Here is a 15176-nt window from a genome sequence, read left to right on the forward strand (position 1 = left end):
TGTATAGGCATCTGTTTTTTCCATCGCTTCTATGGAGTCACTGTGGTTATCCAACATGTAATTTTCTTGTTTAGTGTGCTTTCCCTTGACTATGCTATTTTTCTTACATTTGTCTGTTCCAAAAGCCATATTTATATCATTGCTGAATACTTCTGTTATCTTTAGTAATTGGTTGAGTTGTAGATTGGTTGCTGCCAGTAGTTTTGGATCATCCGTGTATAGCAAATGTGTGATTTTGTGTGGGTATGTTCCAGTAATACACTCCTGGAAATGGAAAAAAGAACACATTGACACCGGTGTGTCAGACCCACCATACTTGCTCCGGACACTGCGAGAGGGCTGTACAAGCAATGATCACACGCACGGCACAGCGGACACACCAGGAACCGCGGTGTTGGCCGTCGAATGACGCTAGCTGCGCAGCATTTGTGCACCGCCGCCGTCAGTGTCAGCCAGTTTGCCGTGGCATACGGAGCTCCATCGCAGTCTTTAACACTGGTAGCATGCCGCGACAGCGTGGACGTGAACCGTATGTGCAGTTGACGGACTTTGAGCGAGGGCGTATAGTGGGCATGCGGGAGGCCGGGTGGACGTACCGCCGAATTGCTCAACACGTGGGGCGTGAGGTCTCCACAGTACATCGATGTTGTCGCCAGTGGTCGGCGGAAGGTGCACGTGCCCGTCGACCTGGACCGGACCGCAGCGACGCACGGATGCACGCCAAGACCGTAGGATCCTACGCAGTGCCGTAGGGGACCGCACCGCCACTTCCCAGCAAATTAGGGACACTGTTGCTCCTGGGGTATCGGCTAGGACCATTCGCAACCGTCTCCATGAAGCTGGGCTACGGTCCCGCACACCGTTAGGCCGTCTTCCGCTCACGCCCCAACATCGTGCAGCCCGCCTCCAGTGGTGTCGCGACAGGCGTGAATGGAGGGACGAATGGAGACGTGTCGTCTTCAGCGATGAGAGTCGCTTCTGCCTTGGTGCCAACGATGGTCGTATGTGTGTTTGGCGCCGTGCAGGTGAGCGCCACAATCAGGACTGCATACGACCGAGGCACACAGGGCCAACACCCGGCATCATGGTGTGGGGAGCGATCTCCTACACTGGCCGTACACCACTGGTGATCGTCGAGGGGACACTGAATAGTGCACGGTACATCCAAACCGTCATCGAACCCATCGTTCTACCATTCCTAGACCGGCAAGGGAACTTGCTGTTCCAACAGGACAATGCACGTCCGCATGTATCCCGTGCCACCCAACGTGCTCTAGAAGGTGTAAGTCAACTACCCTGGCCAGCAAGATCTCCGGATCTGTCCCCCATTGAGCATGTTTGGGACTGGATGAAGCGTCGTCTCACGCGGTCTGCACGTCCAGCACGAACGCTGGTCCAACTGAGGCGCCAGGTGGAAATGGCATGGCAAGCCGTTCCACAGGACTACATCCAGCATCTCTACGATCGTCTCCATGGGAGAATAGCAGCCTGCATTGCTGCACTGTACTAGTGCCGACATTGTGCATGCTCTGTTGCCTGTGTCTATGTGCCTGTGGTTCTGTCAGTGTGATCATGTGATGTATCTGACCCCAGGAAAGTGTCAAAGTTTCCCCTTCCTGGGACAATGAATTCACGGTGTTCTTATTTCAATTTCCAGGAGTGTATTATATCCATAATTTGTATTATTTAGCATGTTGGATAGTGGGCTCAGAACAAGACAGAACCAGAAAGGACTTAATGAGTCTCCTTGGTATATTCCACGCTTAATCTGTATTGGCTGTGATGTGATATTATTAGAATTTGTTTGGATATTAAGTGTGGTTTTCCAGTTTTTCATTAGTATGTTTAGGAACTGTATCAATTTAGGATCTACTTCGTATATTTCCAATACTGTAGCAACCATGAGTGGGGTACACTATCAAAAGCTTTTTGGTAATCAATGTATGCGTAGTGTAGCGACCTTTGTTTAGTTTTAGCTTGATATGTCACCTCTGTATCTATTATCAGTTGCTCTTTACATCCTCGTGCTCCTTTGCAGCAGCATTTTTGTTCTTCATTTATAATTTTGTTCTGTGTTGTATGTGTCAATTTCTGTGTAATGACTGAAGTTAATATTTTGTATATTGTTGGTAGGTATGTTATGGGGCGATATTTTGCTGGGTTCGCTGAGTCTGCTTGATCTTTAGGTTTCAGATAAGTTACTACCACTACCACTACCACCACTATTATTATTATTATTATTATTATTATTATTATTATTATTATTATTATTATTATTATTATTATTATTATTATTATTATTATTATTATTATTATTATTATTATTATTATTATTATTATAGCAGCAGTATTGCAGTTATGGGAATGAGAAATTGACAGATCACCAAGCAGATGTTTTTGACACAGAATGCACGCACATTAACGTCCATCTCTCTTAAACTGGCCACTTTTACGACTGTTACTGTGGAGAATGATCGCGGTCAAATCCAAATTAACTTTCACAAGACGACAAAAAAGGACATTTAAAAATACGTTTTGCCAAGAGCAAATGGTATTTCATCTAAGGTTGGTCTCAGGAAGAACTCTGGCATTACTTTCTGCGTAAAATAGGCAGTTTCGACTTTAATGTCCCGTCGACTTCAAGGTCATTAGAGAGGAATCAAAGCTTGAATTATCCAAGGATAGTGCAAGAAATACGCCGTAAGTCTTTAGTCATTTAGGGAAACAAAAGATAGCTTTTATCAGGTTAGCCGTCGAAGATTTGGATCACTTTTCTCCTGAATGTAGACGAGCGCCTAACCACTGCGTTATCTCGTTCTGTCTGATTTTCAAGTTCGAGGAAAACAAGTGCCTGCGTAAACGCAAAGCACATCTATTTAAAAAAGCAGCTAAAAATTCGCTTGGCGTCTTTCTAAGAGACAGTCTCCACTGCCTCCGATCTGATTATGTAAGTATAGACCAGATATGGTATGAATTCCAAGAAATACAATCGACAGCATTTGAGAGAAATGTACCGCATAAATCAATAAGCGATGGTACTGATCCCCCATGGTACACAAAACGGATCAGAACACTGTTGCAGAAGCAATGAAAAAATTATGCTAAATTTAAAAGAAGGCAAAATCCCAAGCTTTCTGAAGTTTTACACAAGCTCGAAATTTAGCGCGAACTTAAATGTGAAATGGTTTTAATAGTTTCCACAACGAAACACTGTCTCCAAATCTGGCAGAAAACCCAAAGAGATTATAGCCGTTTGTGAAGTATACCAGCGGCGAGACAATACTTTCAACTGCACGATAAAAATGGTGTTACTGATGACAGTGCCTCTAAAGCAGAGTTACTAAATACGGTTTTTCGAAACTACTCCACCAAAGAAGACGAATTAAATGTTCCAGAAATCTAATCTAGAACAACTGCCAACATGAGTAGCTTAGAAGTAGATATCCTCGGCATAGCTAAGCAGCTTAAATTACCTAATAAAGGCAAGGCCTCCGGTCGAGGCTGTGTATCAGCCAGGTTCCTTTCAGAGAATGCAGATACAATAGCTCCGTACTTAGAAATTATATACATCATCAGCTCGCTCATCGAAATTTCCGTACCTAAGGAGTGGAAAGTTGCACGAATGACACAAATGCCCAAGAAAGAAAATAGGGGTAATCCGCTGGATTACACAACTAGGTCACTAATGTCAATTTGCAGCAGGGTTTTGGAATGTATACCGTTTTCCAAAATTATGAATTACCTCGAAGAAAACCGTTTATTGACAAATAGCGAGCACGAATTCAGAAAGTATCGTTCTTGTGATGTACGAAAAGCTCTTTATTCTTAAGAATTAATGAGCGCTATCACCAGGGGATGTCAAATTCTTTCCAAATTTTTTATACTTCCAGAAGGCTTTTGATACCGTTCCTCAGAAGCGTCTATGGAGTATCGCCTCAGTTGTGCGACTGGATACGTGGGTATCTGTGAGAAAGGTAACACTTCGTAATACTCGATGGAAATTGATTGAGTAAAACAGAAGTAAAATCTGTCATTCTTCAAGGAAGTTATAGGCCCTCTGCTGTTCTTGATCTACATGAACGATTTAGGAGACAATCTGAGCAGCCTCTTAGTTCGCAGATGAAGCAGTCATTTACAGTCAGGAAAAGTCATTAGATGATCGAAGTCAATTGCAGAATGATTTAGGCAAGATATCTGAAAGGTTCGAAAAGTGGTAATTGCCTAAGTAATGAAAAGTGTTAAGTCATCCTTATGAACACTAAAAGGAATCTACTTAATTTCAGTTACACTATAAATCACAGAAATATAAAGGCTAAACACTGAGGGATACTTAGGGATTACAATTACAAATAACTTTAATTGGAATGATCACATAGATAATGCTGTGGAGAAAGCAACCCAAAGACTGATTCATTGGTAGAACACCAAGAAAATGCAACAGATCTCTGAAGAGACTGCTTACACCATGCTTGTCCGCTCTCTTCTGGAGTACTGCTGTGTGGTGTGGGATCCGCAAAAGATGGGACTGGCGGAGACATCGAAAAAATCTAAACAAGGGCAGCTCGTTTTGCATTATCGAAAAGTAGGGGAGAGAGCCACAGACATGATACATGAATTGAGATGGCAATCATTACAACAAAGGCGTTTTTCGTTGCAGCAGGGTCTTCTTGTGGAAAAACAATCACCAACTTTCTCCTCCAATTGCGAAAATATCCCGTTGGCGCCCACCTACATAGGAAGAAATGACCATCGTGATAAAATAAGAGAAATGAGAGTTCGTACAGAAAGATTTAAGTGCTCGCTTTTCCCGCGCGCCATTCGGGAGTGGAACGGTAGAGAAATAGCTTGAAGATGGTTCGATGAATCCTCTGCCGGACAATTGTGAATTGTAGAGTAATCATGTAGAAGCAGATGTAGATACCTACAATACAATCATTCATAGTAAGGTATTGTGCTATCGAACAGATAAACGAGTAATTAGGTTTTGCCAGCGTACTGAATAATCTAACGGACTTGGGTATACAGTGAGATGAATTCCACGTCTTCGACTGGATTTTCGAACAGTTTTGTGACTTGACTGACTCAGGTTTTTATCAGCTAGGCACACTGTCCAGCATTACGAGCGACGCGTCAATGAGCTTTATTCCACAGTTAAGGTGATTCTGAAGCGTCACGGAATGTTTCAGCATGAAGAGAATTACAATACTGACTAATCATGTCATACTCTTTAGTGTAATAGGTAAGGGAGGACTTCATGGCCCAAGAGTAACAAAAGCATGAAAAAGGAGGTCTAAAACTGTTTATGTGGATCGCAGATACACTTTAATCCATCCTTGGTAACATATATATATGTGTATCTGACGTTAAACTGTAAAATCTTTCCTCTTCTTTTAATTGTTTCCGAAACACAGATGCCCTCATGAAACCAAGATATTTGCCTGCCAATTAAAGAATGCCAGTCCAAATGATCAATTTTCGTTTTACGTGGACGATGTAATGCCTGCGTAGCCAAGACGAAGAGTCAAGTTCCTATTGACTAACTCCACAAGGAAAATACCGTACAACAGCGATCTACTACTACATTGTCATTTCACTAGGTACACTGAAGACAGCAGAAAATCGGAAACATTAAATTACTCAAGCTAGTGGGAACGTGTTCGCAGTTACAGGAAAATAACGTTCAACCGATGGAACGCACGGCTGCTGCCCTAGTTCCAGGAAAGCAAGCGGAAAGTTGAGCGACAAAGCATCAGTGCGTGATAATGCGTCGTGAAGACAGTGGAACGTCCATAAAATTTGGACATGAGTGCCAAAGAAGCGTATTGGAACTAACACGGATCATACGTGCAAATCTAGAGCTCCTGGTCTCTAGAGTCACAGATTTATCATCGTTTCATGAGCCACGTGCTTTTAGCGCCCACAGTTGAATCCTCAGGATGAACTACGAGCGGTAGCGCTACACTTCTAATGAAGGAAAGTATGAAATATTGAAATGGTCTGACATGACAAGCAGGAGAGGTGCGGAGAAAAGAATTCAGATTCTTTGAACATTGACACCATTACAGGAGAAAAACTAGCTCTCATTGACACCATTACAGGAGAAAAACTAGCTCTCTAGGAAAAGGATGAATGATCGAATAGGCTGTTACTTCGCCCCTTGAATCAAGAACTCACCTCAGATTACAACAATTAATCTTAGGGAAACTAATTAGATGGACCAGACAATGAACTGAAATTCCGCTCATCGTGGATGCAATTCTAATACGAGGGTCATTTCAAGTCCTGCACACTGCGCATGCGCGACCGTTACGGTGGTGTGATCAAGTTGAAATTCATGTCAGTTCTGAGCGAGACTTCAGGCGTGACGGTCGTACACGTTAGTGCTGCTTCGCGTGGTTGTCTTGAGTAATTCAGATTTAAAATGGAAGCTGAAACCGAGTCTGGTCGGATTACACGTAGTTATCAGCGTGGGAAGAACCCAGCGGAAATTTACAACGCTTTAAGAGAGATATGCGAGAATAGTATACTCAATCGAAGAAGGGTATCTCGGTGGTCTGGTCGTTTCCGAGAAAGTCGGGTAAGGACTGGGGACAACACAAGAAGTGGAAGGTCATGAACTACAACAGACTACACCTCCCAGGATATTGTTAATGACATTGTGAGAGAGGATTGACTAAACACATGAGAGAGGGTTGCATATGAGGCCAGAAAATCTTACTTCAGTTTACAGAACCGTAACTGAAAAGTTAAAGATGAGAAAAGTTGCTGCTAGATGAGTTCCGCATGATCTGAGTGAAGAGGAGAAAGCAGGTTGCAAAAGAATCGCAGGAGAATTGCTCCAACATTATCGAACAGAAGAACAGTTTGTGAAAACGACTGTTGCACTTGATGAAACCTGGACACGATATTTTGAACCAGAACTGAAGACTCAGTCGTCACAATCGTATAGTTCAGACACTCCACTCCCGAAAAATCTCCGCCGCCAACAATCAAAGCCGGCCGCGGTGGCCAAGCGGTTCTAGGCACTTCAGTCTGGAACCGCGTGACAGCTACGGTCGCAGGTTGGAATCCTGCCTCGGGCATGGATGTGTGTGATGTCCTTAGGTTGGTTAGGTTTAAGGAGTTCTAAGTTCTAGGGGACTGATGACCTCAGATGTTAAGCCCCATAGTGCTCAGAGCCATTTGAACCCATGTGGACAAACATTACTCAAATCCCTATTTAGCCAACTAGGTTTGGGTCTGCGTCTGTTTCCCTAAATCAATTGAGACGAATGCTGTGCTGGTTTATCTGGTAAGAACACGGCCAATTTTCTGCTCTGTTCTTGTTCTGTCTGATATTTACTCAACCGCTAACCTACCTGCAATACAAACAGTGATTTAATTTCCATTGTCCTCACATTAGTTTATGAAACTGTCTCTTTGGGTTTGCTAGTATAACATATTTAGCACTTTTTCTTTTGCATTTTCAACAACTGAAGCCGTTGTAGGGAATTTGTAATGGGTTCGAGCATAAGGATTTGTAACAAACAATTTAGTCTGCACATAGTGCTTGAAGTTAGATTCGGCTGTAGAACATAAGCTACAATTTTAGAAGGAAAAAGCATATATTCTGTACACTGACGAGAGGTTGGTGGTTCTTGGGCGCGGATCTGACGTCCGATCGCGTCCCAGACGTGTTCCATAGGGTTCAGATAAGGGGAATTTGGTGACCAATACATCAACGTGATTTCGCTATCTTGAGTCTCATACAACTTTAGTGTAATTATGACCTTGTGAGACCGACAGTTATCCGGTTGGATGGTGCCATCGCCGTCGAGTCAGACGCCAAGCATGAAGGGACGCATATGGTCCACAATAATGTTCACGTTGTCCACAGCTGTGATAGTATCTTCGATTACTACCACAGAGGCCGTGGAAGCCGAGGTGAATTTCTCCTCATAGCGTAATACTGCCCGCACTGGCATGCCTCCGTAGGGCGGTGTACGTTTCGAGCAGCCGTTCGCCCCGTTGACTTAAGTGTCGGGACAGGACCATTGACCTGGCGTAGCAAGAAACTTAATTCATCCGACCAAGCAACATCTTCCGATTGATCTACGGTCAAATCCCGATGGTGCCGTGTCCATTGCAATCTTAATTGACGATGTCGTTGCACCAGTATACGAGGGTGAGTCAAATGAAAACCTTAAATATTTTTTTAAAATATTATTCATGGTGTACAAGTGGTACAAAGCTATATCACTTTCTACATAATCTCCCCCTCGCTCAATGCAAGTCCTCCAGCGCTTACAAAGTGCATACATTCCTTTAGAAAAAAATTCTTTTGGTAGTCCGCGCAACCACTCATGCACGGCATGGCGTACCTTTTCATCAGAACGGAACTTCTTTCCTCCCACTGCGTCTTTGAGTGGTCCAAACATATGGAAATCATATTGGGGCAGGGTCTGATGAGTATGGTGGATGAGAAAGACACTCAAAATGCAGGTTTGTGATTGTTGCAACTGTTGTACTGGCAGTGTGGGGCCTTGCATTGTCATGTTGCAAAAGGACACCTGCTGACAGCAATCCACATCGCTTTGATTCGATTGTAGGCCGCAGAGGGTTTTTTTTTTTTTTTTTTTTTTTGGAGATCTGTGTATGATGCACTGGTGACAGTGGTCCCACTAGGCATGTAGTGCTCCAAAATAACGCTTTTTTCGTCCCAAAAGAGTCAGCATAACCTTCCCTGCTGATGGTTTTGTTCGAAACTTCTTTGGTTTTGGTGATGAGGAATGGCGCCATTCCTTGCTCGCTCTCTTCGTTTCCAGTTGGTGGAAGTGAAGTTTCGTTCCCAGTAACGATTCTTGCAAGGAAGCCATCACCTTCTCATTCAAAGCGCCGAAGAAATTCTTCACAAGCATCAACACGTCGTTCTCTCATTTCAGGAGTCAGCTGCCGTGGCACCTATCTCGCAGACACTTTGTGAAACTGGAGCACATCATGTACAATGTGGTGTGCTGACCCATGACTAATCTGTAAACATGCTTCAATGTCATTCAGTGTCACTCGGCGGTTTTCCTTCACTAGGGCTTCAACTGCTGCAATGTTCTGTGGAGTCAACTCGTTGTGCCTGACCTGGACGAGGAGCATCTTCCACTGAAGTCACACCATTTGCTAACTTCCTACTCCATTCGTAGACTTTATTCTGTGACAAACATGCATATCCGTACTGAACCTTCATTCGTCGATGAAGGTCAATAGGTTTCACACCTTCACTACGCAAAAACTGAATAACAGAACGCTGTTCTTCCCTGGTGCAAGGCGCAAGTGGGGCGGCCATCTTTATACTGATACTGCGACGGTATGTGTGCATCGGCACTATGCTGCCACCTAAAGGCCATTCTGCACGCTGTTTGTAGCAAGCTTAACAACTTACAGGATAACGGCGCGAAATTTCGATTTGTTATTACAAATTTAAGTTTTTCATTTGACTCACCCTCGTGGAAACACGTAGGGGGCGTCTGGTTATGAGCTACTTTCTATTTGGGCTTAACGGTTCGATCTGGAAGACTTGTGCCTATACCAGCATTATACTCTTATCAAACCTACCACGGATCCCCGCCTATCCTACTTAGAAGTGCGGACACGCCTTCGACTTCCACGTTCTGTGATGAGGCTAGACGTCCACCACCTTTCCACCTACTCGTGGTTTCACCACCCTTCAATAGCTTTTCATAGATGCTCGCGACTGTAGCACGTGAAGAACCGATTAGCTTCACCGTTTCCGAGATGCTAGTTCACAAGTGAGGGGCCCTAACAGTCTCCCGTTCGGCAAAGATGCTTTTGTCGGTGAATTTACCATTTGTGGCTCGTATCCTCGCTAGCATGAATTCCCATCCTCTCTACTCCGTTTATATGCTTTTATTGCCACTTCACATGCCCATAGCTTCACTAGGTGGTATTCACTCTCGCGTGGACATTGGACATAATGTTTTGGTTCGTCAGCGTATATTTTTATGTCACTGACTTTTACACAATTCAAGTGTTAGAGCTGATTCTCGGGACCATCCGACCGCCGTGTCATCCTCATGTAGGATGCGGATAGGAGGGGCGTGGGGTCAGCACACCGCTCTCCCGGTCGTTATGACGGTGTTCTTGACCAAAGCCGCTACTATTCGGTCGAGTAGCTCCTCAATTTGCATCACGAGGCTGAGTGCACCCGAAAAATGGCAACAGCGCATGGCGGCCTGGATGGTCACCCATCCAAGTGCCGTTCACGCCCGACAGCGCTTAACTTCGGTAATCTCACGGGAACCGGTGTATCCACTGCGGCAAGGCCGTTGCCCTTTACAGCATATAAGCGGCGATTAAATACAGTCCGAGGGAATTACTGTTGCGTATATGCAACCTAGCGTGACTCCGATGTGGGTATACAAGCACCTACATGTAGGCAGTGATTAGTGTGACATTCTTGTCTTTACTACGTGCGTGCGGTAAATGAGGAATCGTGAACTCTGGCGACGTTATTATCAAATAAGTCCAAACAGAAGCAACCTGCTGTTCTTTTCTTGGCTGCCGAAGGACAGATACCGGTAGACAGCCATTGGAGAATGAAGAATGTGTATGGGGCAGTGTCTATGGAAAACCACCGTTGTGGGACGGTGCGCCAAGTGCCGATAACTGCGAAAAGGGGTACTGCTGCTTCATGATAACTCACGTCCCCATATTGCAAAGGCCTTAACACAGAAGTTACGCCAAATCAGGAGGAAGACACTAACACCCACCCAACAATCCTGGTATCTCCCCTTCGGTCCCTGAAAGAAGACCTGGAGAGTCGATGATTCCTGTCGGAAGAGGATGTGCAGCAGGCAGTTATATATAGACTTCTTCACGCAGCAAGACATCGTATTTTACCAAACGTGTATCTGCTACCTGGTGCATCGGTGAGATGATTGCATAAGTGCTCACGTGATTTTACCTGATTGGCATACCGATTCTGAACTGTACGACCTTCGAAAGGAAACGTTTTGGCTATCACATTTTCATCGCTCATACTTTGCCGGAAAGTGCTGATTTAGAGTTATTAATCACCAGACCTTGCATAATTGTCCTCGAATTCGACAGGAGTACACAATGTAAGGTCAGTTGGTTTCACACTTTCCTTTTCTTGCACTCTACACTTATTCGTAACGCAGAAACACTGAATTGCACTAATGACAGTCAACCGCACGATACCTATACTCATCTGACAAGAGACTGTAGGAAGACAACTGCAAATTCGCCCCACCAGGACTTTGGGCAGGGCAGCCTCCGGCACTTCACCTTACAATCATTTCTTGAGTGTGGGACTGGCTTCGACTAAATTTGTTTTATTTGCCGCGTGCGGAGGGATTGATCTTGAAATAATAGTTGCAAGTCACACATAACTTAAAGAATATCCACCGATTCGAATGCATCGGAAACTACAGAGACAAATTACACAGTTTTTTAAAAGAATTGCCGTAGGCTGTTTCTAAACAAGCATTACGGTAATTCTAATTTAAGCTGATAAATGTTTTAGCGTGACACTATAACAAAATACAAAAATCGTCATAAAAATTGAGGAAGGTTGAAATTAGTACTCAAAATCAATTATAACAAGATAAAAATAATGTTTAATCTGAAAGTCTAAAAGCATTAGTGTTCAACGATAAAGTAATTGAATCAGTTGATTTATTTAGGACAGTTGAAGGCAGCTACTGGATGGACAGAAAAAGAAATAATTAGGAGCGTAAAAATGGTCTGCAGTAGTTTCCGTGAAATGAGGTGAGCTCTTAAACCTAAGCTTCCATTGTGAAATACCGAAAGTTTATAGGAAGTTTAGATTACTAGTTTTGTCGCACGGTAGTGAGACAGTTTCAAAGCGAAAACCATAAAAAAATATGGGTTTTTCTGTGACCTATGGGGAGATGGACGCGGAAATTACTAGGAAAATAAACAGAGTAATCAGGAAACAGACGTAATTATGATAAATGAAATGGAAATGAGCTAGACGTATAGCCTGGTGAATGGATGGCACATTGGCTGGATTCGACGAGGTAAACGACCGAGACGACGATCGATACGATGAGCTAATGGATGGTTCGTAGCTGATATTAGGAAATATGTGGGAGCATATGGCCTCAGAATGTAATGAATGTAGAAGCCTGGAGGGCGCATTTATCTAGCTGTGGAAGTCAAATGACAATGATTATGGCACTCTTGATCGTGAGTGACAAAGTTTTATCAAACCTAGGTGATTACATTAAAGGCGTTCTTAGCCGATCCCAGATTTAATTAGTACGTTCTTGAAACTACGTACTTCAACTCATGCACACGACCTCTATGAAAAATGCAGTTATTTACTGTTCACAGAGACTATTACCCTGATCGACGACGAAGTCAGTAGCGACGAAACACTGACTCCCATTTCACAAAGACGGACGAAATGGCTAGCAGCGAGCTTGTCGAGCAGTTCGTGGAAAATCTGACAACGGTAGAACGGGTTTAAAGATTTTCCACTTTGCCACCGAAATTAAAAGTGTAACAGTCTTACTTTGTTTCAATTTTTCAATAATATTTTAATGTGCCAGCAAATTTATTACATTGAAGAAGCTGTGTAACATCTTCAGTGTGTCTAGGGAGAGCTATGCCACTGTTGTGTTAACAACTCTGCAACATTCCTATTTTTCGCCCAGGATTTAATTTTTTTTTAAATTATCTTCTCCGCAAACGCACGTATAACAACAAAAGTTCCTCTGTGAGGTGCGACAACGTGTGATTAAGCATCTCAGACGCCAAAAATGATTTTCCTGTTGGTTGGTTGAGTGCGGGCCAGCTCAGCCATCGTTAAAAGTCTACAGATGCGGGAGGTCACGGAAGAAGCTCAGGATAGTACTGAATTTCACGGTCGCGTGTCGGTCGAAATGAACGGTAATAATACTGACCAGTCGTCAAGGACTGAAGCATTCACGAAAACTGAAGTTTTATTTGAGTATCGGGGCTCAATTTTGCTACTGTTGCTACTGTAGTTCTATAGTAGGTTTTGGCGAATGATGTAGGAAATCAATAGTAACATCTAATTCCATCGTGCTCAGTGAACTCCACCCAAGTAATTATCATGTAATGCTAATTAAGAAACAACAAATAATCGACAAGAAGCAGTAATTATCAACGAAGTGAGGAAGCAAGGGAGCTCACAACTTACCACCTTGCGTGATAGGGCTAACGCAGTGAGTATTTATAGCGCAGGAAGAGGGAAAGAAAGAAAGAAAGAAAGAAAGAAAGAAAGAAAGAAGGAAGGAAGGAAAAAATGGTTCAAATACACTCCTGGAAATTGAAATAAGAACACCGTGAATTCATTGTCCCAGGAAGGGGAAACTTTATTGACACGTTCCTGGGGTCAGATACATCACATGATCACACTGACAGAACCACAGGCACATAGACACAGGCAACAGAGCATGCACAATGTCGGCACTAGTACAGTGTATATCCACCTTTCGCAGCAATGCAGGCTGCTATTCTCCCATGGAGACGATCGTAGAGATGCTGGATGTAGTCCTGTGGAACGGCTTGCCATGCCATTTCCACCTGGCGCCTCAGTTGGACCAGCGTTCATGCTGGACGTGCAGACCGCGTGAGACGACGCTTCATCCAGTCCCAAACATGCTCAATGGGGGACAGATCCGGAGATCTTGCTGGCCAGGGTAGTTGACTTACACCTTCTACAGCACATTGGGTGGCACGGGATACATGCGGACGTGCATTGTCCTGTTGGAACAGCAAGTTCCCTTGCCGGTCTAGGAATGGTAGAACGATGGGTTCGATGACTGTTTGGATGTACCGTGCACTATTCAGTGTCCCCTCGACGATCACCAGTGGTGTACGGCCAGTGTAGGAGATCGCTCCCCACACCATGACGCCAGGTGTTGGCCCTGTGTGCCTCGGTCGTATGCAGTCCTGATTGTGGCGCTCGCCTGCACGGCGCCAAACACACATACGACCATCATTGGCACCAAGGCACAAGCGACTCTCATCGCTGAAGACGACACGTCTCCATTCGTCCCTCCATTCACGCCTGTCGCGACACCACTGGAGGCGGGCTGCACGATGTTGGGGCGTGAGCGGAAGACGGCCTAACGGTGTGCGGGACCGTAGCCCAGCTTCATGGAGACGGTTGCGAATGGTCCTCGCCGATACCCCACGAGCAACAGTGTCCCTAATTTGCTGGGAAGTGGCGGTGCGGTCCCCTACGGCACTGCGTAGGATCCTACGGTCTTGGCGTGCATCCGTGCGTCGCTGCGGTCCGGTCCCAGGTCGACGGGCACGTGCACCTTCCGCCGACCACTGGCGACTACATCGATGTACTGTGGAGACCTCACGCCCCACGTGTTGAGCAATTCGGCGGTACGTCCACCCGGCCTCCCGCGTGCCCACTATACGCCCTCGCTCAAAGTCCGTCAACTGCACATACGGTTCACGTCCACGCTGTCGCGGCATGTTACCAGTGTTAAAGACTGCGATGGAGCTCCGTATGCCACGGCAAACTGGTTGACACTGACGACGGCTGTGCACAAATGCTGCGCAGCTAGCGCCATTCGACGGCCAACACCGCGGTCCCTGGTGTGTCCGCTGTGCCGTGCGTGTGATCATTGCTTGTACAGCCCTCTCGCAGTGTCCGGAGCAAGTATGGTGGGTCTGACACACCGGTGTCAATTTGTTCTTTTTCCATTTCCAGGAGTTATTTTAAGCACTATGGGACTTAACATCTGAGGTCCTCAGTCCCCTAGACTTAGAACTACCTAAACCTAACTAACCTAAGGACAGCACACACATCCATGCCCGAGGCAGAATTCGAACCTGTGACCGTAGCGGTCGCGCGGTTCCGGACTGAAGCGCCTAGAACCGCTTGGCCACAGCGGCCGGCAAGAAAGGAAGTAAATGTAATCTTCATTAGGCACTGCGGACAGTAGGCAGTGGTCTCTAACGGTGGTCATCAAACGGCCCAGATGAAGTATAGTAAATCACTTCCCTTAACGGATACTTCTCAATGGTGGACTCCTCTGAAAAGCGAACATTAAAATTCCGCTGCAAAATAATATTTCTTATGGTAAAATTTTTTTCCGAATTGCAGAGATTCTCAATAACGTTAGTTCTAAGGTGTCACGAAAAGTTCGAGA

The 15176-nt window shown here is 44.8% G+C and overlaps 1 pseudogene; it reads right to left on the minus strand.

Annotated features, from left to right (window-relative positions):
* Positions 1 to 10203: 10203 nt before the first annotated feature.
* Positions 10204 to 10321, minus strand: LOC126185883 (5S ribosomal RNA; annotated as a pseudogene).
* Between the last annotated feature and the right edge of the window lie 4855 nt (positions 10322 to 15176).

The sequence above is a fragment of the Schistocerca cancellata genome, chromosome 4, assembly GCF_023864275.1.
Source record: "Schistocerca cancellata isolate TAMUIC-IGC-003103 chromosome 4, iqSchCanc2.1, whole genome shotgun sequence".
Classification (NCBI taxonomy): Eukaryota; Metazoa; Arthropoda; class Insecta; order Orthoptera; family Acrididae; genus Schistocerca; species Schistocerca cancellata.